The sequence below is a fragment of the Nomascus leucogenys genome, chromosome 5 (genome assembly GCF_006542625.1).
Source record: "Nomascus leucogenys isolate Asia chromosome 5, Asia_NLE_v1, whole genome shotgun sequence".
In the NCBI taxonomy this organism is placed as follows: domain Eukaryota; kingdom Metazoa; phylum Chordata; class Mammalia; order Primates; family Hylobatidae; genus Nomascus; species Nomascus leucogenys.
Window position 1 is genome coordinate 32,613,556 of NC_044385.1, and position 23,257 is coordinate 32,636,812.

The following is a 23,257-nucleotide window of genomic DNA, read 5'->3' on the forward strand; positions in this document are numbered from 1 at the left end:
CCATTTGTCTGGCTTATGGAGGCTAGAAAATGTGGTTAATATTAATATATACACTACGGAAAAATCTTGATTCTGCGAATTCTGGCCTTCAGCCCTCCGTCTCCCCCACTTACTTAGAATACTGCCAAGAAGCAAACAAGCAAGCAGGCTAGAGAGTTGTAAGCCACTGAGAACTTTAGAAATGCCATTGCAATTATTTTATTAATAGCTGCCTCTGTTCAAATTGTTTTGTGTAATTGGGCACGTAACAGGCATTGTGAATATAAATAATATGAACAGCTTTTCTCCACCATGGCCTCTTTACTTATGTCAAGCTAATTTGCTCAGTATTCTCTTCATCAGTTTTCCCCACTCCTATCTTTGGCCTTTTATACAGCAGAGCTTTATGTATAGAAACCCCCTTTCTGCTATAACCTTTAAACTTGTAACAACATTATGAAAGAGATGTTATTTTTATCTATAGTTTATCCTTGAGAAATGTGAGAATTAAAGAAGTTATTTGCTCAGCTCTCACAGCTAGTAAGTGGAATAAGTGGCACGTGAACCCGTTCTCTCTAATTCCACAGCCCAAGTTCTTAGCCACCACGTTAGGCTCAGAAGTCTGTGTAGGTCAAGTAGATGTGTTCCTTCCTCCTTCCATTCATTCTTTCCATTTGTCTATTCATCAGCTTGTTTAATAAATGCATTCTGATGTTTTCAAAAGTGGAGATGTTTTTCTGTGGTCATAATCTTGAAAAGAATCAGCAACTAATAACATAGCCTTTAGCCCCATGTGGTGTTTAGCATTTGAAATGTGGCTAGTCTGAGTTGGGATATTGCTGTCAGTGTCAAATACACATGGGACCTTGAAGACTTGTTATCAAAAAAAAAAGTAAAATATCTCATAATTTTTTATTTATTACATGTTGACATAATATTTTGTGTATATTGAGATAAAGCTGTTGTCAAAATTAATTTCACCTGTCTTGATTTACTTTTATATGTGACTACAAGGGAATCGACAATTACATAGGTAGCTTGCATTTATGGATCACATTATATTTCTTTCGGACAGCACCGTCATAGATGGTTATCAAACTACTCTTACGAGCCCTAGTTCTTCAGTGATGCCTAAGAGGACTGGAGGAAAAGTAGAGACAGAAAGTAAAAGTAGTTATAGGTGATGGTAAGATGTAAGCCTGATGACACCTTAGGTAACCAGCAGAGAGAGGCTGATATTAATTGGCATTTAGTTAGTATAGTACTTACCATGTGCAAGTGCTTTGTCCAGCACTTGAAGTGGGTTATCTTTCTTGATCCTTATGGCAACCCTGTGAAGTAAGCACTATCGTTGGCCTATTATAGATGAGACAACTTGGGCTTAGAAAGGCTAAGTAACTTGCACAAGATCCTACAGCTAGTAAATAAATACTGGTTTACTATGTAACATCATGGCATGCAAATACTAGTGAATGATGGAGCCTACTGTCAAATCTGGGCATGAATCCAGAGCTTGTGCTTGTATCCACTCTTCATCACCACTTCTCAAAGGCAAAAAGGAAAACATTACCTAGACCTGATCTGCAGCAGCCCTTCTGCTCATTAGCATCTACTGGGGGTACCTATTATTTTCCCTAGCAGTGAAAGGTATCATCTTTAAATTAGGGAATATAGTAATAACCATTGATGTTCCAGGAATGAGCTCAAGTTATCAGGAAATGATAAAAATCAAACTGAATGTGCTTCGTTTACTAACTCAAGGTTGTCCTAATTAGAAAGATATTTAACAGAAATTGTTTTTAGAAACTTGAAGCATACCAGATTCTTTTGTAACTGAGAGACGTGGGTGTATTTCATAGCAAGTATAGATTTTGTAAATACAAATATTAGACATTTTTTCTCTCAGTGTATCAGCATGTTTGAAAAATTGGTATAAACTTAGCCACAAACCTATGACCAGCTATTAAAAAATTTTTTGATGTTTTTTATAGGTTAGTGCAAAAATAATCACAGTTTTTGCTATTAAAAGTAATGGCAAAACCCACAATTACTTTGATGTTCATATGTAGACATAATTTCATAGTTGTAATTTTATATACTCCTTCATAATATATGCATAATTTCTGTATTTTTTATTTTTTTGAGAGAAGATCTTGAGATCCTCCTACCTCAGCCTCCTGAGTAGCTAGGAATACAGGCATGTGCTACCATGCCCAGCTAATTTTTTATTTTTTTGTGGAGACAGGGTATCACTAGGTTATGCAGGCTGGTCTCGAACTGTTGGGCTCAAGTGATCCTCCCGCCTCAGCCTCCCAAAGTGCTGGGATTATAGGTGTGAGCCACCATGCCCAGCTAACTTGTAGTCTTAATAACTAATATTTGTAGTATCTTTACAATTGATATACTATAAATCCTCTTAATATTTTTAAAAAAACTAATTAATTAATTTTTTAAAGATGAGGTCTTGCTCTGTTGCCCAGGCTGGAGTGTAGTGGTGTGATTATAGCTCACTGCAACCTTGAATTCCTGGGCTCAAGCAATCCTTCCACCTCAGCCTCCTGAGTAGCTAAGACCATAGGTGTATGCCAACATCCTGTGCCAAATTTTTTTATTTTTCGTAGTGACGGGTTTCATCATGTTGCCCAGGCTGGTCTCGAACTCCTGGCCCCAAGTGATCTCCCCCACCCCCACCCCACCCCCGCCTTGACCTTCCAAAATGCTGGGATTATAGGTGTGAGCCACTGTACCTGGCCTTTTTTTGTTGTTGTTATTATTGAAAGTATACACATTTTACATTTCTAGCTATCGCATAGAAGATGATAGCGAAAATGATTCACATTAATAATTTTTTTGCTGTTGAATTTATTTTAGGATTAATTATGAGTGAGATTGATATAGTGAACATTTTTGTGATTCTTGAATCATACAGATGCAATGGAATTTCTAACGTAGGTCATAAAGATAAATTCAGTGGTAACACAGCTTTACCCTCAGATAGGTGAGGGTCTTTGAGATCTTGCTTTCACACAATGTTTGATGAGAAGGAAGTGGATTATCCCAGCAAATCCTTTTTTTTTTGAGATGGAGTCTTGCTCTGTTGCCCAGGCTGGAGTGCAATGGCATGATCTTGGCTCACTGCAACCTCTGCTTCCCAGGTTCAAGCAATTCTCCTGCCTCAGCCTCCTGAGTAGCTGGGATTACTGGCATGTGCCACCAGGCCCGGCTTGTTTTTGTATTTTTTAGTAGAGATGGGGTTTCACTGTATTGGCCAGGCTGGTCTCCAATTTCTGACGTCAGGTGATCTGCCCTCCTCAGCCTCCCAAAGTGCTGGGATTACAGACATGAGCCACCATGCCCAGTCCAGCAAATACTTTCTTCTAACTCTTGCTTTTGTCTGTTTTTTACAGTTGCCTTCTTTATAATTTGACAAAAGAATTGTTGACCTAAATCGTACATGTGAAAGGTTGAATAATAACATTTGCATTAGATTTACTTTTGCGATAAGTGTTCACTAATCTTTATGTCATTGAAGCAGACAAAGTGTGTTGGACAGAAATATTTTTGTTATGAATATGGTAAGTACAGAATTGTTGAAAAATATATTAATAAAGAGGTAGCATCTAAATGAGAATGAAAAGATGTGGCGATATAGATGTAGGTGCAGATGAAGTATAAGCACATACTTCATTGACAAAAATAATTATAAATGATTATATCATTTTCAATTAATTTCTGGTATTCATTGGCTTGCCTTATGTCAATATCTTTTGTGTCTACCTATTTTTTATTTACTTTTTCATGAGCTTTTTTCAAATATATGTTTGCTATATCCGCTACTATATAACCTGTCATGTTTTGATGACAAGTTATTGTCATCAAAGAGTGGTTGTGCGAGGGGATGGTGAATAGGTTGTCTCTTCACATCCCATTGGCCAAAGTATACCACATGACCAAGCCAAGAATCACTGGGTTGAGGACTTCCACTCATCCCACATGATTCCCAGGCAAGTCACAGGGAACTAGATGGGATAGCTTATAGGAACGGAGCAAAGATTCGGGATCAGTAATTCCGTCTTTTATTTATTTATTTATTTTTTTGAGATGGAGTCTTGCTTTGTCGCCCAGGCTGGAGTGCAGTGGCGCGAGCTCGGCTCACTGCAAGCTCCGCCTCCCAGGTTCACGCCATTCTCCTGCCTCAGCCTCCCGAGTAGCAGGGACCACAGGCACCCGCCACCACGCCCAGCTAATTTTTTGTATTTTTAGTAGAGACCGGGTTTCACCGTGTTAGCCAGGATGGTCTCGATCTCCTGACCTCGTGATCCGCTTGCCTCGGCCTCCCAAAGTGTTGGGATTACAGGGTTGAGCCACTGCGCTGGGCCAGTTTCGTCTTTTATTATACCACGATTGGTTATTTAACCATTCTCTTGTGGCTTGATACTCAGATTTTCCCCAATTTTAACTATTACAAAAAGCATCACTATAAACATTGATGAACAAATTACATTTATTTTACTTGGAGACTATTTCATTAGGGTTTAGTTTCCAAGGTAGGTTCTGTGGGTTAGAGGCATGAATTGCTTGTAGATCTTGTTACATATGGCCAGATTGCTCCCTGGAAAAACTATCAGCTTATAGCACCATCATCAATCTTTAAGTTTACAACTTTCCTCACATCCTGCTAGTGCTGGGTTTTGAAATTTTCATTTTGTTAATTCCATAATTGCTTACCATTTAATTTTTGTAATTACGAATGATGGTATTTAAAAAAAATTTAGAGCTAATTATATTGTTATTGATCTATTACATTGAGTAAAACAAGAGCCACTTAAAATTTTCTTACCTTGTTTTGAAAGTCATTAAAAAATACAAAAGAACAACAACTCATTATCATCCTCCTTGTTTTCTTGGCCCCATATTTTTCTCAGTATACTACTTTTTTTCTTTTTTCTTTTCGGTTTTTTTTTTTGTTTTTTTTGTTTTTTTGAGACGGAGTCTCACTCTGTCTCCCAGGCTGGAGTGCAGTGGCGCGATCTCGGCTCACTGCAAGCTCCGCCTCCCGGGTTCACGCCATTCTCCCGCCTCAGTCACCGGAGTAGTTGGGACTACAGGCGCCCGCCACCACACCCCGCTAATTTTTTGTTTTTGTATTTTTAGTAGAGATGGGGTTTCACCGTGTTAGCCAGGGTGGTCTCGATCTCCTGACCTCGTGATCCGCCCGCCTTGGCCTCCCAAAGTGCTGGGATTACAGGTGTGAGCCACCGCGCCCGGCCTTTTTTTTTTTTTTCTTAAACCGCTGAACTTTTTATTGGCCTCCTGCTCCCCAAAGGGTACCTTGCTTCTGCTGGCTTAATGTCTCAGAACTTTAGTGTGTTGGTCTGAGACACCACTTTGCCACTTACTTTGCGGCAGGTGGTGGTCTTTTGAATGGTTTACATGGAGTTGCTGCTGTCCATTACCAAGATTGAAGATGGAAGTCCTCACCGTCTTTCCAGCAGGCAGCGGTAGGTGGTGATCCTAGCCTCCAGCTTGACCTTGATGTTCTCCTGGGCCTGGTGTCGCCCCTCTTCCTGGGTCTGGGCCAGCTCCGATGCCAGGTGCAGCAGGATCAGGTTGAGCTGCTCCAACTGCAGGGTGTAGCGGACCTCCACCTCCCTCAGGCTGTTCTCCAAGCTGGCCTTCAGATTTTTCATGGAGTCCAGGTCGATCTCCAAGGACTGGACTGTACGTCTCAGCTCTGTGAGCGTCATCTCAGCAGCTCCAACCTTGGCGGACTGCGTGGTGACCACTGTGGTGCTCTCCTCAATCCGCTGAGACCAGCACTTGTCCAGCTCCTCTTGGTTCTTCGGAGCCAGCTCGTCGTATTGGGCTCAGGTGTCTGCCATGATCTTGGTGAGATCCTGAGATTTGGGGGCATCTACCTCCATGGTCAACCCAGAGCTGGCAATCTGGGCTTGTAGGCCTTTTAGTTCATCTTCATGGTTCTTCATGAAGAGCAGCTCCTCCTTGAGAGCCTCGATCTCTGTCTCCAGCTGCGGCCAAGGACATTGGTGTCATCAGTGACCTTGCAGAGCCCGTAATGTTGCTCTCCACAGACTGGCGCGTGAGAGTCTGTCTCATACTTGACTCTAAAGTCATCAGCAGCAAGATGGGCATTGTCAGTCTGCAGAATGATGCAGGCATTGTCCACAGTATTTGCTAAGATCCGAGCCCTCAGGTCCTCGATGGTCTTGAAGTAATGGCCCCCAGTCTCTGACCTGGGGTCCCATCTTCTCCAGGTGCTCCCAGATTTTGCTCTCCAGCCTCCGGTTCTAGATCTCCAGGCTCCTCAGTCTGTCCAGGTAGGAGGCCAGGCAGTCTTTCAGGCTTTGCATGGTCTCCTTCTCGTTCTGGATGCCTCCTATTCCTGCCAGACCCCCAGCCATCCCTGTGGCCAGGCCCCGGGACCCCAAGCCATCCCAGAAGCTGGTGGAGCAGGACACGGAGATCTGGAAACCAGAGCCCCTGGCACTTGCATAGACTCTGGTCATGCTGTTGACCAGCTGGGCGGCTGGATGGAGCCCAGGAACCAGTAATTGGTGGAGAAGGTGGAGCAAGTGGTGAAACTCAGGCTGTCTGGGGAGGAGAGCGAGAGGACAGGACCCAGGCTTTGCTGACGACCTCAGTATACTACTACTTCAATACATATTTATTCTGACATTAAAATAAGACAGTGGAAAAGTAAAAACGAAACATACTTGATACAAGGTTTTATAACTTTTATCTCAATCAAATCATAGTAATTATCACTACAGAATTGAACAAGTGGTCAAACCTGCTCAGATTGCTGAGTTTTGTTTCATATTTTAAAGTCTTAGGATGGAATTTATTTATTGCCTTGTTGCCTAATATTGGATGGCTTTAATTCCATGGTTTTCAGAATTGCCTATTGCCATATGGTTTACATACAAAATACCACCTGAAACATAAGAACTGGTCTTTCCTACAGCTTTCCCCCCACAAACTGTAAATGAAAACTTTTAATTACTGACTGTATCCTCTCATTTGGTTTAACTTACAAGTGTCATGTTGCGTGCTGTTACACTTGTCTTTGGCGTCTGCTCAGAAATAATGGTGTCTAGACAGACCCATAAATATCCTGGGTTATAGTTCCTCATTTAAGGCTCTGAGACTTCACAGCAGGGGCAAGAAGACTTGCAGGGCAGATACGAGAAATCTTCAGGCCACTCAATTCAGAGTTCCTTGGCAGAATAGGCAGAGAATGTGTGTGTGTGTGTGTGTGTGTGTGTGTGGTGTGTGTGTTTGTGTTTTAGGCTGGGATGTAGAGATGGGTTTTGAAAATGATAGTTGGGTCTTGAAACTACTACTGGAGTGCAAATGCCTCCTCCCTCATTTGGCGGAGAAATGTCAAAAATCCTCAGAACGGAAGAATCCATTCTCTTTATTTTGGGACACAGCCTGGTAAAACGTGTAAGAAATTATTACAGCTCTGTGGGAAGCAAGTGCAAGTGTGGGACAAGCAAGCTGATGTGTGAAGCAGACATCAGTGTGTGAACCAGAGTTTATTTGAACAGTAGTAGTTGCTGGCGGCAGAATGTTAAAAATGTGAGTATTAAGAGTATTAATGATGTGACTATTAAGACTTGGATTAGTGTTGAAGAAATGTGAACTTGAATAGATTTGCTATGAAAGTCTTTGGATTTTTTTTCCTGGAATGGATTTTATTTCAATTTCAGTTCATTTTATATGAGTCTCCCTGGAATTCATTGCAAATTTCTTTTGAAAGGTAAGGACCCGTTGGTTTATGAAGTTTTGATTTTTTAAGAGGTAAATATTTGGGGAAAAGTTGATACTGAGGTTCAGAGTAAATGGGAATGATGATGTTTTATATTAATATAGAAGTTAAGTAATTACAGAATAAAAGCTTTTAAAAATTAGTGCAGTAAAATAGGGTGCTTGTTTGTATTGAATTGTTAGATATCTTGGCTGAATTTATAAAAAGAAGGTTACTACTGAACTCTTAAAGGTTATCATGCTCGTTGTAAATATTTTCGTAAACTGCTAATAGTTTTGACAACAAAAGGAGTGCTTATCTTTGGAATATATTCTCCTTCACTGAATTATTTATTTTGGAAGAATTGAGGCTAAGGGTGTAAAATATATTATAGGGCCAGTTGTCATGGTGCACGCCTGTGATCCCAACACTTTGGGAGGTCAATGTGGGTGGATTGCTTGAGCCCAGGAGTTCGAGACCGGCCTGGGCAACATGGTGAAACCCCGTCTCTACAAAAAATACAAAAAGTAGCCAGGCATGGTAGTGCACCCCTGTAGTCCCAGCTTCTCTGGAGACTGAGGTGGGAGGATTGCTTGAGCCTTGGAGGCAGAGATTGCTGTAAGCTGAGAACACCAGCCTGGGTGGACCGAAGGAGACCCTGTCTCAAAAAAAAAAAAAAAAAAAAAAAAAAAAAAAAAAAACAACAAGAAAGTATTGTAGATTTATAGAGCTTTTTGGTTAGGGGTTGATCACTTATGGGACCCTGCACTGTGTTGCCCCCAAAGAGTTACTGTTACCATGTTCACTCCCTAATACTTTCTCCTTTCTCTTGCATTTTCCTTCCATTCCTTTTTTCTTCCCTCCTAGCCTGAACGTTGGCCTACCAGTGAAATCTGCTTATGGCCTAACCTGATGGGTAATTAACAGACAATATGTTGTAATTGTTGACCTGTGAAGGCCTGTGACTATTAGTCTGTTTTAACATACCTGCATCTATGAGGTATCTGTAGTCAGCTCTGTTTTTCTTAAGTAGAGGTTTATCCATTACCAACAGTGAATGTTCAATGCAAGGAATAGCTTTTTAAAACAAATGGCAAATTTGTGGTTCTTTAGAATCCATTGTCATATAGTGGTTAGTTTTTTTTTTTGAGACACGCTCTTTTGCCCAGGCTGGAGTGCAGTGGTGCCACTTCAGCTCACTGCAATCTCCACCTCCCAGGTTCAAGCGATTCTCATGCTTCAGCCTTCCAAGTAGTTGAGACTACAGGCATGTGCCACCACGCCCGGCTAATTTTTGTATTCTTAGTAGAGATGGGGTTTTGCCATGTTGGCCAGGCTGGTCTTAAACTCCTGGTGTCAAGTGATCTGCCCGCCTCAGTCTCCCAAAGTGCTGGGACTACAGGCATGAGCCACCGTCCCCAGCACATGTTTGTTGATGTCCACAAGTTGTTAGAGGTTGTTTATAAGGAGGATGGTAGCCAAAACTGTGTTAATGTCTCCCATGTCTCTGTAGAAGGAAAACCTGTGCTGCATGCTGTATTTTGCGAGTGTACTCAGTTGTCAAATAGATAGCCGACTTGTGTGTGACCAATCGTCTTTTCTCCTTCACTCTGCTGCTTTGAAGACCTTGGTCTCTGAAACACATACTATTGGGCAGGTATCTGTGACCACAGGGATTAGGACCCATCTTCTTGACTTTTTCTGGCAGAGAGACAGGGTCTCACTCTGTCATGCCAAGGCTAGAGTATAGTGGTGTGATCATAGTTCACTGCAGCCTCGAACTCCTGGGCTGAAGTGATCCTCCCACCTCAGCTTCCTGTGTAGCTGGGGCTACAGGCGTCCGCCACCACACACAGCTAAATTTTTTAATTTTTAATTTCTTTTTTGGTAGAGATGAGGATCTTGCTATATTCCCCAGGCTGGTCTCAAACTCCTGGCTTTAAGTAATTTTCGCACCTTGGCCTCCCAAAGTCTTAGAACTATAGGTGTGAGCCACCATACCCGGCCCTATCTTCTTGACTTACGTAGGCTGTGGGTATCATCAAGCTAAAGCCCGTTTTTTAAAACAACCATACCTCAATTCTTTTTTTTTTTTTTTTTTTTTTGAGATGGAGTCTTGCTCTGTCACCCAGGCTGGAGTGCAGTGGCACGATCTCGGCTCACTGCAACCTCCACCTCCCAGATTTAAATGATTCTTGTGCCTCAGTCTCCTGAGTAGCTAGGATTATAGGCATATACCACCACGCCTGGCTAATTTTTGTGTTTTTAGTAGAGATGGGGTTTCACCATATTGACCAAGCTGGTCTTGAACTCCTGATCTCCAGTGATCCGCCCACCTCGGCCTCCCAAAGTGCTGGCATTAGAGGTGTGAGCCACCACGCCCAGCCCCCATACCTCAGTTCTTAAAGTATCTCAAGAATATTAAAACCAATTACCCTACCGCTCAAGTATATCCACTGCGTTTTTATATATTATTTCTAAACTTTTATTATATAACTGTAATCACGTCATATATTTAGAATAATAGTCACATAGAGCAATATATTGTGAGAATACTTTTTCTGCTTTTCTTCCCATTTATCTTTTTAGTCACACTTTTCTCTGTTGCTACGTATTCCTAATATACTTATAATGTTAATGGATGTATAGCTCATTGAGTAGTACATTATAATTAACAATTTCCATTTGTTGACTATTTGGGTTATTTCCAGGTGTTTGTTTGGCTACTATAAATAAAATACCATTAATGTCTTAGTACATATAGTGTCTTTTTTTCTTTCCAGTTATTCCTTTGGGTTGAATTCCCGGGAGTAGGTTTAATGCATGAAATAAAATAACATATACATTTTTATGTTCTTTGTTGCCAAAACTTCTCTTCCAAGGATTGCCCAGTTTACATACTGCCAGATTTTATAATTTGTAAGGCTGTATTTAGTCACTGTTTTGTTTTATACATGAATATTAAATATTCATAGATGACTTAGAGTGTCTTATTGCATTATTGATCCTTGGTAGGTGCTCAGTAACTTTTGCCTTTAGAGAGAAGTGACTTTAGAGAGAAGCTGTCAAGAGAAGTGCTTATCAGTGTTACTATTTTCAATATTGTAACCATTCTTCTTTCTGTGTATCTTACTGATGCTTAAAGGTTCCTTACAGACTTTTAGTAAAAAAGCTATGAAGAGAAAAACATTTTAAAACCACCAGACTGCATTTGGCTGATAGTCTGCAAGTTCAGCTTACCTACTGTCCCCACCACCTTATAGATTTTTCTACTTCGTTGTGTTTGACTAGGCATGTGTTCCTCAGCATGCATTTCTGCCTTAGTCCGAGATCCAGTCCATGTTTTAGCCAAATGACTGTTCAGAATCTTGGAAGTAAGAGGAAACACTGTTATGTCAATAGAAGTTTTTGGTTAATAGAAAGGAATGCTAAAAAAGAAATTGTTAAAAAATATATAATTAATTTTTAGAGAAGATTCTGAAATGGCAGTGGAATTATTGATGCATGCTTCAAGGCTATCCTCCATTATAATGGTTAGGGGTGATTAAATCCCTTTATTCAGAATTTTTGAATTCTGAAGTGATTTCCCCAGATAGTAGGCATTTTGGGTTAAGAATGAGCTGAGTCGCCTTGAGAATTAGGGCTTCGCAGTATAAATTTCTAAGTTGGCATTGGTCACTCCTGATCGAATGCATAAGATCAAGTTCTGGAACAGGGAGAGCAAAAGTATAGACCCAATATATTCTATAGAAACCTCTCCTGCACGCAGACAGAAACCTACAAATGTCCTTTACCATCTGGTCTAATGTGTATGCCTTGACCGGAGCTTTCCTCTGCTGAAGGTGGGGGCTTTCCTGCCAAGGCTCTGAGATCCGCACCTTCTCGCCTTATCACCTGCTCTTTTTTTTTTTTTGGAGACGGAGTTTTGCTTTTGTTGCCCAGGCTGGAGTGCAATGACGTGATCTCGGCTCATCCCCACCTCTGTCTCCCGGGTTCAAGTGATTCTCCTGACTCAGCCTCCCCAGTAGCCGGGATTACAGGCATGTGCCACCACGCCCAGCTAATTTTATATTTTTAGTAGAGACAGGGTTTCTCAATGTTGGTCAGGCTGGTCTCAAACTACCAACCTCAGGTGATCCGCCCGCGTTGGCCTCCCAAAGTGCTGGGATTACAGGCATGAGCCACCGCGCCCGGCCCACCTGCTCTCTTTACCACTTCATGACTTTCTTTCCTCTCCTCTGGTTTTCTATTTTTTCCTCTTTTCTGTCTCATCACTTCTTCCACACATCTCAAACCTAAACTAAACCTGGATTTTTCAAACACTTTATCATGATAATCAGAATGCCTCCTCTTTGCTGTGTTTGGGCCAGTCAGTACTTGGATATAATCTTGGGTTCCTTTTGTGTCCAGAATTGGTGGGTTCTTGGTCTCACTGACTTCAAGAATGAAGCCGTGGACCCTCGTGGTGAGTGTTACAGCTCTTAAGGTGGAGCGTCTGGAGTTTTTTCCTTCTGATGTTCCGATGTGTTGGGAGTTTCTTCCTTCTGGTGGGTTCGTGGTCTCGCTGGCTCAGGAGTGAAGCTGCAGACCTTCGCGGTGAGTGTTACAGCTCTTAAGAAGGCACGTCTGGAGTTGTTCGTTCCTCCCGGTGGGCTTGTGGTCTTGCTGGCTTCAGGAGTGAAGCTGCAGACCTTCGCAGTGAGTGTTACAGCTCATAAAAGCAGCATGGACCCAAAGAGTGAGCAGTAGCAAGATTTATTGCAAAAAGCGAAAGAACAAAGCTTCCACGGTGTGGAAGGGGACCCCAGCGGGTTGCCACTGCTGGCCCGGGCAGCCTGCTTTTATTTTCTTATCTGGCCCCACCCCACGTCCTGCTGATTGGTAGAGCCCAGTGGTCTGTTTTGACAGGGCACTGATTGGTGCGTTTAGCATCCCTGAGCTAGACACAAAGGTTCTCCACATCTCCACCAGACTCAGGAGCCCAGCTGGCTTCACCCAGTGGATCCTGCACCGGGGCTGCAGGTGGAGCTGCCTGCCAGTCCCGCGCTGTGCGCTCGCACTCCTCAGCCCTTGGGTAGTCGATGGGACTGGGCGCGTGGAGCAGGTTGTGGCACTCGTCGGGGAGGCTCGGGCCGCACAGGATCCCATGGAGTGGGTGGGCGGCTCAGGCATTGGCGGGCTGCAAGTCCCGAGCCCTGCCCCGCGGGAAGGCAGCTAAGGCCCGGTAAGAAATTGAGCGCAGCGCTGGTGGGCTGGCACTGCTGGGGGACCCAGTACACCCTCCGCAGCTGCTGGCCTGGGTGCTAAGCCCCTCATTGCCCGGGGCCAGCAGGGCCGGCTGGCTGCTCCGAATGCAGGGCCCGCCAAGCCCACGCCCACCCGGAACTCCAGCTGGCCCGCAAGCGCCGCATGCAGCCCCGGTTCCCACTCTCGCCTCTCCCTCCACACCTCCCTGCAAGCTGAGGGAGCCAGCTCTGGCCTTGGCCAGCCCAGAAAGGGGCTCCCACAGCGGTGGGCTGAAGGGCTCCTCAAGTGCCACCAAAGTGGGAGCCCGGGCAGAGGAGGCGTCGAGAGAGAGCCAGCGCTGTGAGGACTGCCAGCACGCTGTCACCTCTCACTTTCATTGCTGTGGTTGTGGTGCTCTAAGAACTGTGTGTTTTTTTTTTTTTTTTTCTACCAGAGCTATCTCTCTTTTTCTACTTTTTTTTTTTCTTTTAACTATCTGGGGACCTTGAGTCCTTACTTAACAGATTCTAAGGGTAGTCAGTCTCCTTGGAGTGTATATTTTATTGGCAATTGAATACATTCAAATGGCATTTTTCCTTTAATTCCTATCTGACCTTTAGAAAATCAAATAGTGACTTTTGGAATGGTATTTGAATTGCTGTTGGTATGTGTATACTCTGACTCCAAATTAATTTTAGTCACTTTATTGTCTAAAAACGCTACCCAGGCACCATTAGAAGTGACTCTAGCTTGGCCAGGCGTGGTGGCTCACGCCTGTAATCCCAGCACTTTGGGAGGTGGAAGCAGGTGGATCACCTGAAGTTAGGAGTTCGAGACCAGCCTGGCCAACATGGTGAAAACCTGTGCCTACTAAAAATACAAAAATTAGCTGGGCGTGGTGGTGTGCACCTGTAATCCCAGCTACCCAGGAGGCTGAGGCAGGAGAATCACTGGAACCCAGGAGGCAGGGGCTGCAGCGAGCCGAGATCATGCCACTGCACTCCAGCCTGGGCGACAGCGCAAGACTCCGTCTTAAAAAAAAAAAAAGTTGACTCTAGCTTGTTCCTTGAGAGTCCCTTAGGCCATGTAAGATGAAACTACTCTGGGCAGATGTGTAACGGGCCAAGTCCATTTTGAATTTTTGCACCTCCTCCTACCATCCCCCATCCTCACCCATGTGGTCTAGTGGAAAGTGCATGCCTGTGGAATTTCAGAAACCTGAGTCCCAAGTCACTAATTAGCTATTTTGGTTTTAGGCAAGTTACTTAGCCACTCATGACTCAGTTTCTTTTTCTTTGTTGACTTAGTTGATCTAGTAGAATATGATTCCCAAGGTTCCCAGCTGAACACCTCTGTACAGATTCATGAATTCTAGAAAACTTTTTGTTTTAACTCTGTGGTTGAATTTGCGGTCAGAGTGAAAGAGGAAACTTCTGTGCTGTTTACTTTTCATAAGAAACTAGTTGCCAGGTTTGTTTTTGTCCAGGAAAGATTCAAGTAGCAAATTTAAGTAGTTAATTTAAACTTTTGTTTTGCAGTGATAATTCATGTTATTTGAACGATCTTAGCATTCGCAGCTGACCCTTCCCATGAGAAATGGGACTATAACGTATGCAGTATACTTGTTTTTACATTTGTTTACATTACAATTAATTTTGTTTGGATATATTTTCAGAGGTTCACCAGGATTGTTGGGATCATTTTAGAAAAGTGTCCCGTCAGAGGTTGGAAGTGGTTGGGGTAAGAGGTTTAGTAGAATTTAGCTGAAGTTTTGCTCCACCGTGGAAAAAGATACATATTCTGTTGTACCTCCACTGCCCTCTGCAAAACGTTGCCTTCTGTCACAGTGCTGGCACCGACTTCTGAATCTTCGCAGAGATTTAGTGCTGATTCTGCGTAGTTCTTTAAAGTGTTTGTGGGACTGCTGTATGTTACATATATACCTCCTTGGCCTCTCCTGAGCTGTGGTTTGCTTCCTTTTGGGAATTGCAACATGATCTCCAGGGTTTTGGGTTTCCTGACACCCTCCATGGCAGATTCCTTTATAGTGTACACTTACTACATTAATTTGTTTTGAAAGTTTCATAACTTATTTTGAAATAATTTGAGACACTTGGGGTGTTTCAAATTCTGGGCTGGAAATCTCTAGAGAACAGGATGTGACAGACAAGAGAGAAAAGAGAAGATTGGGAGGTGGGTGAAGGATTTTGAAATAGGAAGCCATAGCTGATATGTTAGAGGTTGCTGGAGAGGAGCATAGTCTGAAAAAATAAATTTCACAGGAGATATGTTGTCCTTCCATTGATCCTATTATATTTTGAATCCTTCTCCACCCGCCCCCTCCCCCCTTTTTTTAAGAGATAGGGTCTCTCTTTGTTGTCTAGGCTGGAATGCAGTGGCACCATCATAGCCCACTGCAGCCTTGACCTCCTGGGCTCAAGGGATCCTCTTGCCTCAGCCTTCCAAGGAGCTGGGACTACAGGTGTGCAGCATCCTGCCTAGCTAATTTTTACATTTTTGTTAGAGACAGAGTCTTTGTTTTGTTGCCCAGGCTAGTCTTGAACTCCTGGACTCAAGCAATCCTACTGCCTCAGCCTCCCAAGTAGCTGGGATTACAGGCATGAGCCACCACGCCCAGCCCTCTTCACTTTTACTGCCTTGATACATGCATACTGTTTCCTCTTCTAGGCCCACTTCATATAGAAGTGGTTTCAAAAACTTGTAAATCAGCTTGCAATGAGGAATTGATTTTCTTATAGAACGATGTGAAAATTGGTGCTTTAGTTCTCAGCTGTCTGGCAAAAGCCTTCTTGCCTCTTATGTAGCATACTATAGAATCTTGTCAGCCGGACATGGTGGCTCATGCCTGTAATCCCAGCACTTTGGGAGGCTGAGGCAGGTAGATCACCCAAGGTGAGAAGTTTGAGACCAGCTTGGCCAACCTGGTGAAACCCCGTCTCTGCTAAAAATACAAAAATTAGCCAGGCGTGTTGGTGCATGCCTATCATTCCAGCTACTTGGGAGGCTGAGGCAGGAGGATCACTTGAACCCAGGAGGCAGAGGTTGCAGTAAGCTGAGATTGCGCCACTGCACTCCAGCCTGGGTGACAGAGCAAGACTCCATCTCAAAAAAAAAAAAAAAAAAAAAAAATTCTGGTTACTCTCAAATACTATTTCAGTGCAAAAATAGATTCCCAGCCCCGGTGTTCAGTGACAGGAACTCAAGGATCCTGGTCAGCCACAGCAGGAGGAGGAAGAGGGACTCCAGGCTTTGTGGCGGTGGCCAGTACTCCTGGGGCCAGCAGCCCGGATACCCCTGGAAGTGGGGTCACTGAAACTGCACTCAGGGCCCCTAGTTGTCAAATCTGTGGTTGCTTAACAAGGGGGTATGTTCTGAGAATTGACTCATTAGGCAATTTAGTCGTTGAGCAAACATTATAGAATATATTTACACAAACCTAGATGGTAGAGCCTACTACACACCTAGGCTAGGTGGTGTAGCCTATTGCTCCTAGGCTACAGACCTGTATAGCATGTTACTGTACTGAATACTGTAGACAGTTGTAACATAATGGTAAGTATCTGTGTATCAAAACATAGAAAGGGCACAGTAAAAATACGGTATTATAATCTTCTGGGGCCACTGTCGTGTATGTGATCCGTCATTAATTGAGATGTTGTCATGCAGTGCATGACAGATTGCTCTGGGTTCATTCCTGGTTAGGAAGGACTTCCAATAAGAGATGTATAAGAAAAATGGGATGATATGGGGATATGTGGGGAAGTGGATGTGTTTCTGTGAGAGACTGTGTTGACCTTGGGGTGCCAGGTTCAAGGGCACTGCCTCTATGAAGATGGATCTGGCCTGTCCTTGTAGGTCCTATATTGTGACAATGTAAGGATTGTCCAAGGATGAATAAGCACATTAATCTCCCATAACCTTAGGTGCCTCACTAAGTATGACTGAGTCTTAGGAGTGAGAATAATTTTCATTATTTTGGTCTGTAGTCAGCTTCTGATCACCACTGCAATTTCAAAAGATCTCGATTTAGTGTTTCCCTGCTTCTGAATAGGTCGGGTGACTGCCTTCTTTCTCCTCAGTCTTATCTTGCCAGCATTTTAAATGTAATTGTTTTTTTTTTTTTTTTTTTTTTTTTTTTTTTTTTTTTTTTTTTTTTTTTTGTTTTTTCTCCCATTACTGTCATTTAGCATTATGTATCCTAATGTCTCACATCCGATTGATTCCTCCTGCCATATTTATTTTCATTATAAGATCTTTTTTTTTTTTTTTTTTTTTTTTTTTTTTATTTTATTTTATAAGTCTTAAGGAGTTGCCCACATTAAGTCATTTAAAACACCATGGCATTTATTTTCACAATTGGTTGTCTTTTGTTTATAAGTAAAGCTTTTACTGCTTGCGGTCTTTATTTTTTCCCTATGGTGGTCTTCATTTTCACTTTTCTTGTCCTTTATTTAAAATGGCCTTGAATTGGTTAACTGCACTTCTCAGCAACCTCCTCCACTTAACCACCATTTGATGTAGGCTCAATGAATGTTAACTGTTTTTTATGCTGGTTTAAACTGAATATAATTAGGACAGTGAATTTGTTTCAGAATCTGATAGAAAACACGTATTGCATATATATTTAGTAGTTACGTTCTGCAGGCTTGGATGTTTCTATCCTGCTTGTTCCTTTTCTGAACACAGATAGTTATTTGAGTTGAATTAGCTATTTGTTGACTGGCCATTTTGCAAGTTACTGCTTTTGAAAACGAGATATTAATTTAATCGAAGCTTACTTTGGTAGTGATTGTACCAACTTCCAAACTTGCCGTAGGTTTCCATATTCCACTGAAGCTACTTTTGATCCTTAAGATCCTACATTACTGGTATGAAATCTCTCATAGTTGTGGGGGAAAAGATGATATAAGGAGCTTCAGACCAGGCATAGTGGCTCACACCTGTAATCTCAGCACTTTTGGAGGCTGAGGCAGACAGATCACTTGAGGCCAGTAGTTCAAGACCAGCCTGGCCAACATGGCGAAACTCTGTCTCTACTAAAAATACAAAAATTAGCCGGGTGTGATGGTGCATGCCTCTAATTCCAGCTACTAGGGATGCTGAGGCAGGAGAACTGCTTGAACCTGGGAAGCAGAGGTTGCAGTGAGCTGAGATCGTGCCACCGCATTCTAGCCTGGACAACAGAGTGAGACTCCATCTCAAAAAAAAAGAAGCTTCAGATTTATATTTTGTTGTGGATTAAGTACAAAAAAGACCTCATGAAACATGGTTTTAGGTACCTTCTGACAAACAACTGGGGGACGTGCTGCATCAGTTGTGCCCACACTTTTCCTAACTGCATTATTTTCCTACCTTTAGTCGTTTTTCTTATTGAACTCTTCTAGTTCTTTCGTTCGTGTGTGTGTGTGTGTGTGTTTTGAGATGGAGCTTCGCTCTTGTTGCCCAAGCTGGAGTGCAGTGGCGCTATCTTGGCTCACTGCAACCTCCGCCTCCCAGGTTCAAGCGGTTCTCCTGCCTCAGCCTCCTGAGTAGCTGGGATTACAGGTGCACGTCACCACGCCCACCTAATTTTTTGTATTTTTTAGTAGAAATGGGGTTTCACCATGTTAGCCAGGCTGGTTTCAAACTCCTAACCTCAGGTGATCCACCCGTTTTGGCCTCCCAAAGTACTGGGATTACAGGTGTGAGCCACCATGTCCGGCCGTTCTTTCTTGTTTCTGTTTGTTTATACTGTCATATTTAGTATTTATACATCTTTTTCTCTCAAGGAAGGGATCTGCCGTTTTAATTGGATGATTATATCAGAAGGCTCTTTTCTATACCTTGGCTAGAGCAGGTAGCTGAGAAGTCCTTTTTGCCATTAACTAAGGGGCTGTCAAGTACTTTATGAAAACAACATACTCGTGTATGCATTTATATGAGAAATATTTTTATAAAGCGATTAACATGCCATGTGGGCCATGGATCTCTCACTGATTCATGTGTTTTCAAGAAAACATGTTTTTATTTTTTAAATTGCATTGAGCTTCCTTTAAAAAAACTGTTATTTCTCCAAAGATAAATTTCATTTTCTACTTAGGAAAACAGATGACTCTTTTTCCCTCAGATGCCTTCTGTGAAATGACATGTGGAACTGTTAGGCATTGTGAATCTGTTTTATTTACCCCAGTGTTACAGAAAGAAGGCAGGCAATTTTAGCTTCTTTAAAGAGTCACTGGCCTGGGGTAAATAACAATTTAGTCCAGGTGGGTAGAAAAGAATGCTTAAGACATTTTTTTCATCAGCTCCATGTGTAACCTCCAAGCAGGAGGTCAGGCAGTAAAACATTTGAGTGAACTGGTGAAATGTTTTGTATTTATTTACAAGGCACTTAATCACAAGACTGATCCCAATAAACTCAACAAGTCAGAGTGATGGAGGAAAGTATATGGGGCATGCAGAACAGTAAAAGCGGGGACTGGAGGGGGCCCTGTAGATTGCATTTAGCCTGCTCCTCTCTTCCCACCGTGGAGAGATGGCCATCAGTGCAGTGGTCATGGGTGAGTTTGATGAGGAATGTAATGAGGCCCTTTCTGTTCCCACCTGCTGCTGAACTACTTGACATTTTCTTTTAGATTCCAGGCATCCTGAAGTATTTAAATTCTGTTTTGCGGAAAATTCTTCATTCTTTTTGTGTAACTTTCTTGAATCAAAACTTCTGTTCCACCATTCTTAGTATTGTATCTGTTATGCTGGAGTTGATGGCTTGATTCCATTGCTTACCACAGTCTAATTTAAAACAAAAGCATTCTAAAACCTTCTCAGTTTCGTCATTTTTATTGTTACTATATATTTATTGGTTTAGATGTAGTTTACAGAGAATCAAAGAAAGAAAAGAGGACAGTTTCTTTGGATAAGACGTTCATAACATTTTCTCCTTAAGAAAGCCTGCCACATAGTAAGCTCTGGGGTCAGTAGTCATTGCCAGCTTAGCTGTTGTTCATTTTCTCATTGCATCTCTACTAAATGATGGGCAGATGGGCAGACAGACTTTGATTCATACCTGGCTGTTCTGCACATATATATGTATATGTGTATATATATATATACATATTTTTGAGACGGGTTTTGCTCTGTCACTCAGGCTGGAGTGCAGTGGCACCATCATAGCTTACTGCAGCCTTGAACCCCGCAGGCTCAAGGGATCCTCCCACCTCACCCTCCCAAGTAGCTGGTACTATAGGCACTAGCCACCATGCCCAGCTAATTTTTTATTTTTTGTAGAGACAGAACTTTCTTTGTTGCCCAGGTAGTTTCGAACTCCTGTGCTAAAGCCATCCGCCCCCCTTGGCCTCACAAAGTGCTAGGATGACAAGCATGAGCCACAGCACCCAGCCTGCTTGCTTATATTTTGAATAAAAGATTTCATGGGGTGGGAGGGTTAAAATTTTATGAATATTAATAATCCAGATTAATTTGAAAGAACTTTCATGTAATATGCTACTCAAAAAACAGTATATACAAGCAATTATCTCTATCACCTAGCAGAAGGCTAGGCAGGATTGGTTTAACAAGTAAATAAGAATAATTTAGTGTTAGCCTGCTATACAAATAAGAGTGCTTCAGTATCTGAAACTGTCCCTGGAATATATCAATGTATATTAGGAAATTACTTCAGTATATTATGGACCAGCAAGCATTATTGAGAACTCACTGTGTTGCAAGTATGGGGCAGGAACTATGAAAATAAATAAGGTGCTTCCAGTTGGAGATGGGGATGGGGGAACAGACTCAATCAGATCATTTTTGGAGTGGTGAGGGCTTTAATACAGGAATGCAATGCTATATAAAGGTGCTTCCCTCTTGATTCTTGAGTTTTGTTTTGTTTTGTTTTGTTTTGTTTTTTGAGACAGAGTCTTGCTCTGTCGCCCAGGCTGGAGTGCAGTGGCATGATCTCAGCTCATTGCAACCTCCCAGGTTCAAGCGATTCTCCTGCCTCAGCCTCCCAGGTAGCTGGGATTACAGGTGCCCACCACCACACCTGGCTGATTTTTGTATTTTTAGTAGAGGTGGGGTTTCACCATGTTGGCCAGGCTGGTCTTGAACTCCTGACCTCAGGTGATCTGCTTGCCTTGGACTCCCAAAGTGCTAGGGTTACAGGCGTTTGTGCCTGGCCTGTTTTGTTTTGTTCTTTTTAATTAAAGGCAATGATCAAATTATCTAGGAAATTAGTTTAAAGTCAACATACCTGAAATATAAAACAGAACACAAGGCAGATATTCTTAGGACATTTTCCTCAAACTAACATTTATTTATCTTGCTGCCTGAATGTAAAGACTTTTTTTGGGGTAGCGTAGTTACTTAATTTTACCTCTTTTTTTTTGTTTCAGTTTAGCTGAATATAACTTTATCTAAAATAAAGTGAATAGCTATTGTATTTACAGGTAGCACAAATAATAGGGTAACTGTACCCCTTCCTTGTTCTGTCCCACTTGCACCCAGCCGGCCCATCTGCCCAGTGGGATTTTAGATGGTTTCAGTCCTTGGGCTCAAGAGAACCCAGAGGAAGTTCATTTTTGAAGACTCATCCTCTCTGTATGAATAAATTCCTTGGTCATTATCTACTGTTTTTCATTCTTTGTGAAATAGATCATCTACCACAGTGGATAATAGAGGATAATACTATCCAAGACAAAAGCCTATATTTGGAATAGTTTATGTAATATACCATATTTAATATGCTTAATGACCTTAATGAAATGAAGATGTGAAATAAAGTATTGTCGTTCTGGGGATATCATTCATCAGATTCTAAAAGGGCTGTTTCTGAATCTGGTTAGGGAGTTTCTTTTATTAGTAGTGGTGAATAGAGAGTAGTGGTTTGGATATATTGGTGTCATATTTTAGTTGGGTAGAAATATCTCTGACATTTTTACATGATGTGTTTTTCCATCCTCTCCAAAACAATAATTTCATCCTCGGGAAGAGAAATCTATCCCATCCATGATGGATTTTCGGATACAGTACCCAGTTCAATCTTTTGACAAACATTTATTGTTTACCATGTGCTAGGTGAAATAAATATGGTAGCTGAGGGGTTATGAAAAGATACCAACGCATTGTTCCCTCTGGGGGGGATTTTATAAGTTTTTTATATTTTAAGTACCTTCTTTAGAGGTCTTTATATTATCAACTTTCTATATTTTATTTTGTTTTTAGAGATTGAGTCTCTGTGTCACGCAGGCTGGAGTGCAGTGGCACGATCTTGGCTCACTGCAACCCTCACCTCCCAGGCTCAAGTGATCCTCCCACCTTAGCCTCTAGAGTAGCTGGGATTACAGGCACGTGCCACCACTCCTGGATAATTTTTGTATGTTTTATAGAGACACAGTTTCGCTATATTGGCCAGGCTGGTCTCAAACTCCTGAGCTCAAGCAATCCGCCTGCCTCGGATCACGAATATAAAGCTTTCTATAGTCTAAAGGGACTAGGGAAGGGTCCCTTTCCCTCCCTACTCCCCCTGCCTCCAATTATATTTTTCTTTTCATGTCATCTCACAAAAAGGTAAGTTTCACTTTGCTGATGTGTTTCTGCATATTTTCATTTATGGCCTCTGGCTAGTGCTATGATTAGATTTTTGGATATTTCTTACTTTAGTTTTTTTTTTTTTTAATATTATGCTCATTAAATTTGGTGAGTTGACCTAGCAGTAGCGTCTCAAGCTTCTTTAGATTCAATGTGCACTTTGTCTTGAGTTAATCTTAACCTTGGTGGTTAGTGTGCCAAGGAGACATACTTGAAGGCTTTTCCCTTCTCCATTTAGGATCCTTAAGTTTTGATGCAGTAATTATTTCAGAAAGGAAGAAATATCATACATTTTGTCATACATACCTAAAGTTTGTTTATGGGGAAAATTTTATACTACACTGACCATGCCTTCACAGAAATGGAGGTGACCGTGTCCTTGAGGCAGAAGGAGGTAGCTGTGCAGGGCTGGCGATTGCCCTGTGAAGGATGTGGGCATGACATTGTAAAGGCTTAGAGGCGGGACTGATTACATTTGCCTAGATGGCAGGTGACAGCCTTAGGAGAGGAGGAGATAGCTGGGCCTGGAAGGATGGATAGGACATATTTGGTGGGAAGATGAGAAAGAATTTCTCCAGGAGGAAAGAGGGAACATGAACTGTGAGAGAGGAGAGCAGATGCCTTAAAGTTTAAGGCATATTCCAGAAGCCGGGAGGAGTATGCCTGGTGTGTAGCGTGGGTGGAGTGGGGTGGGGT

The 23,257-nt window shown here is 42.2% G+C and overlaps 1 protein-coding gene and 1 pseudogene across 1 annotated transcript in view; one reads left to right on the forward strand and one right to left on the reverse strand.

Moving 5' to 3' along the window:
* The window catches only part of PTPN14 (protein tyrosine phosphatase non-receptor type 14), a 205,272-nt gene that overhangs the window by 12,786 nt on the left and 169,229 nt on the right, over positions 1-23,257 (forward strand). The gene's annotated exons all lie outside the window — the stretch shown is intronic.
* Positions 5,334-8,795, reverse strand: LOC105739718 (annotated as a pseudogene).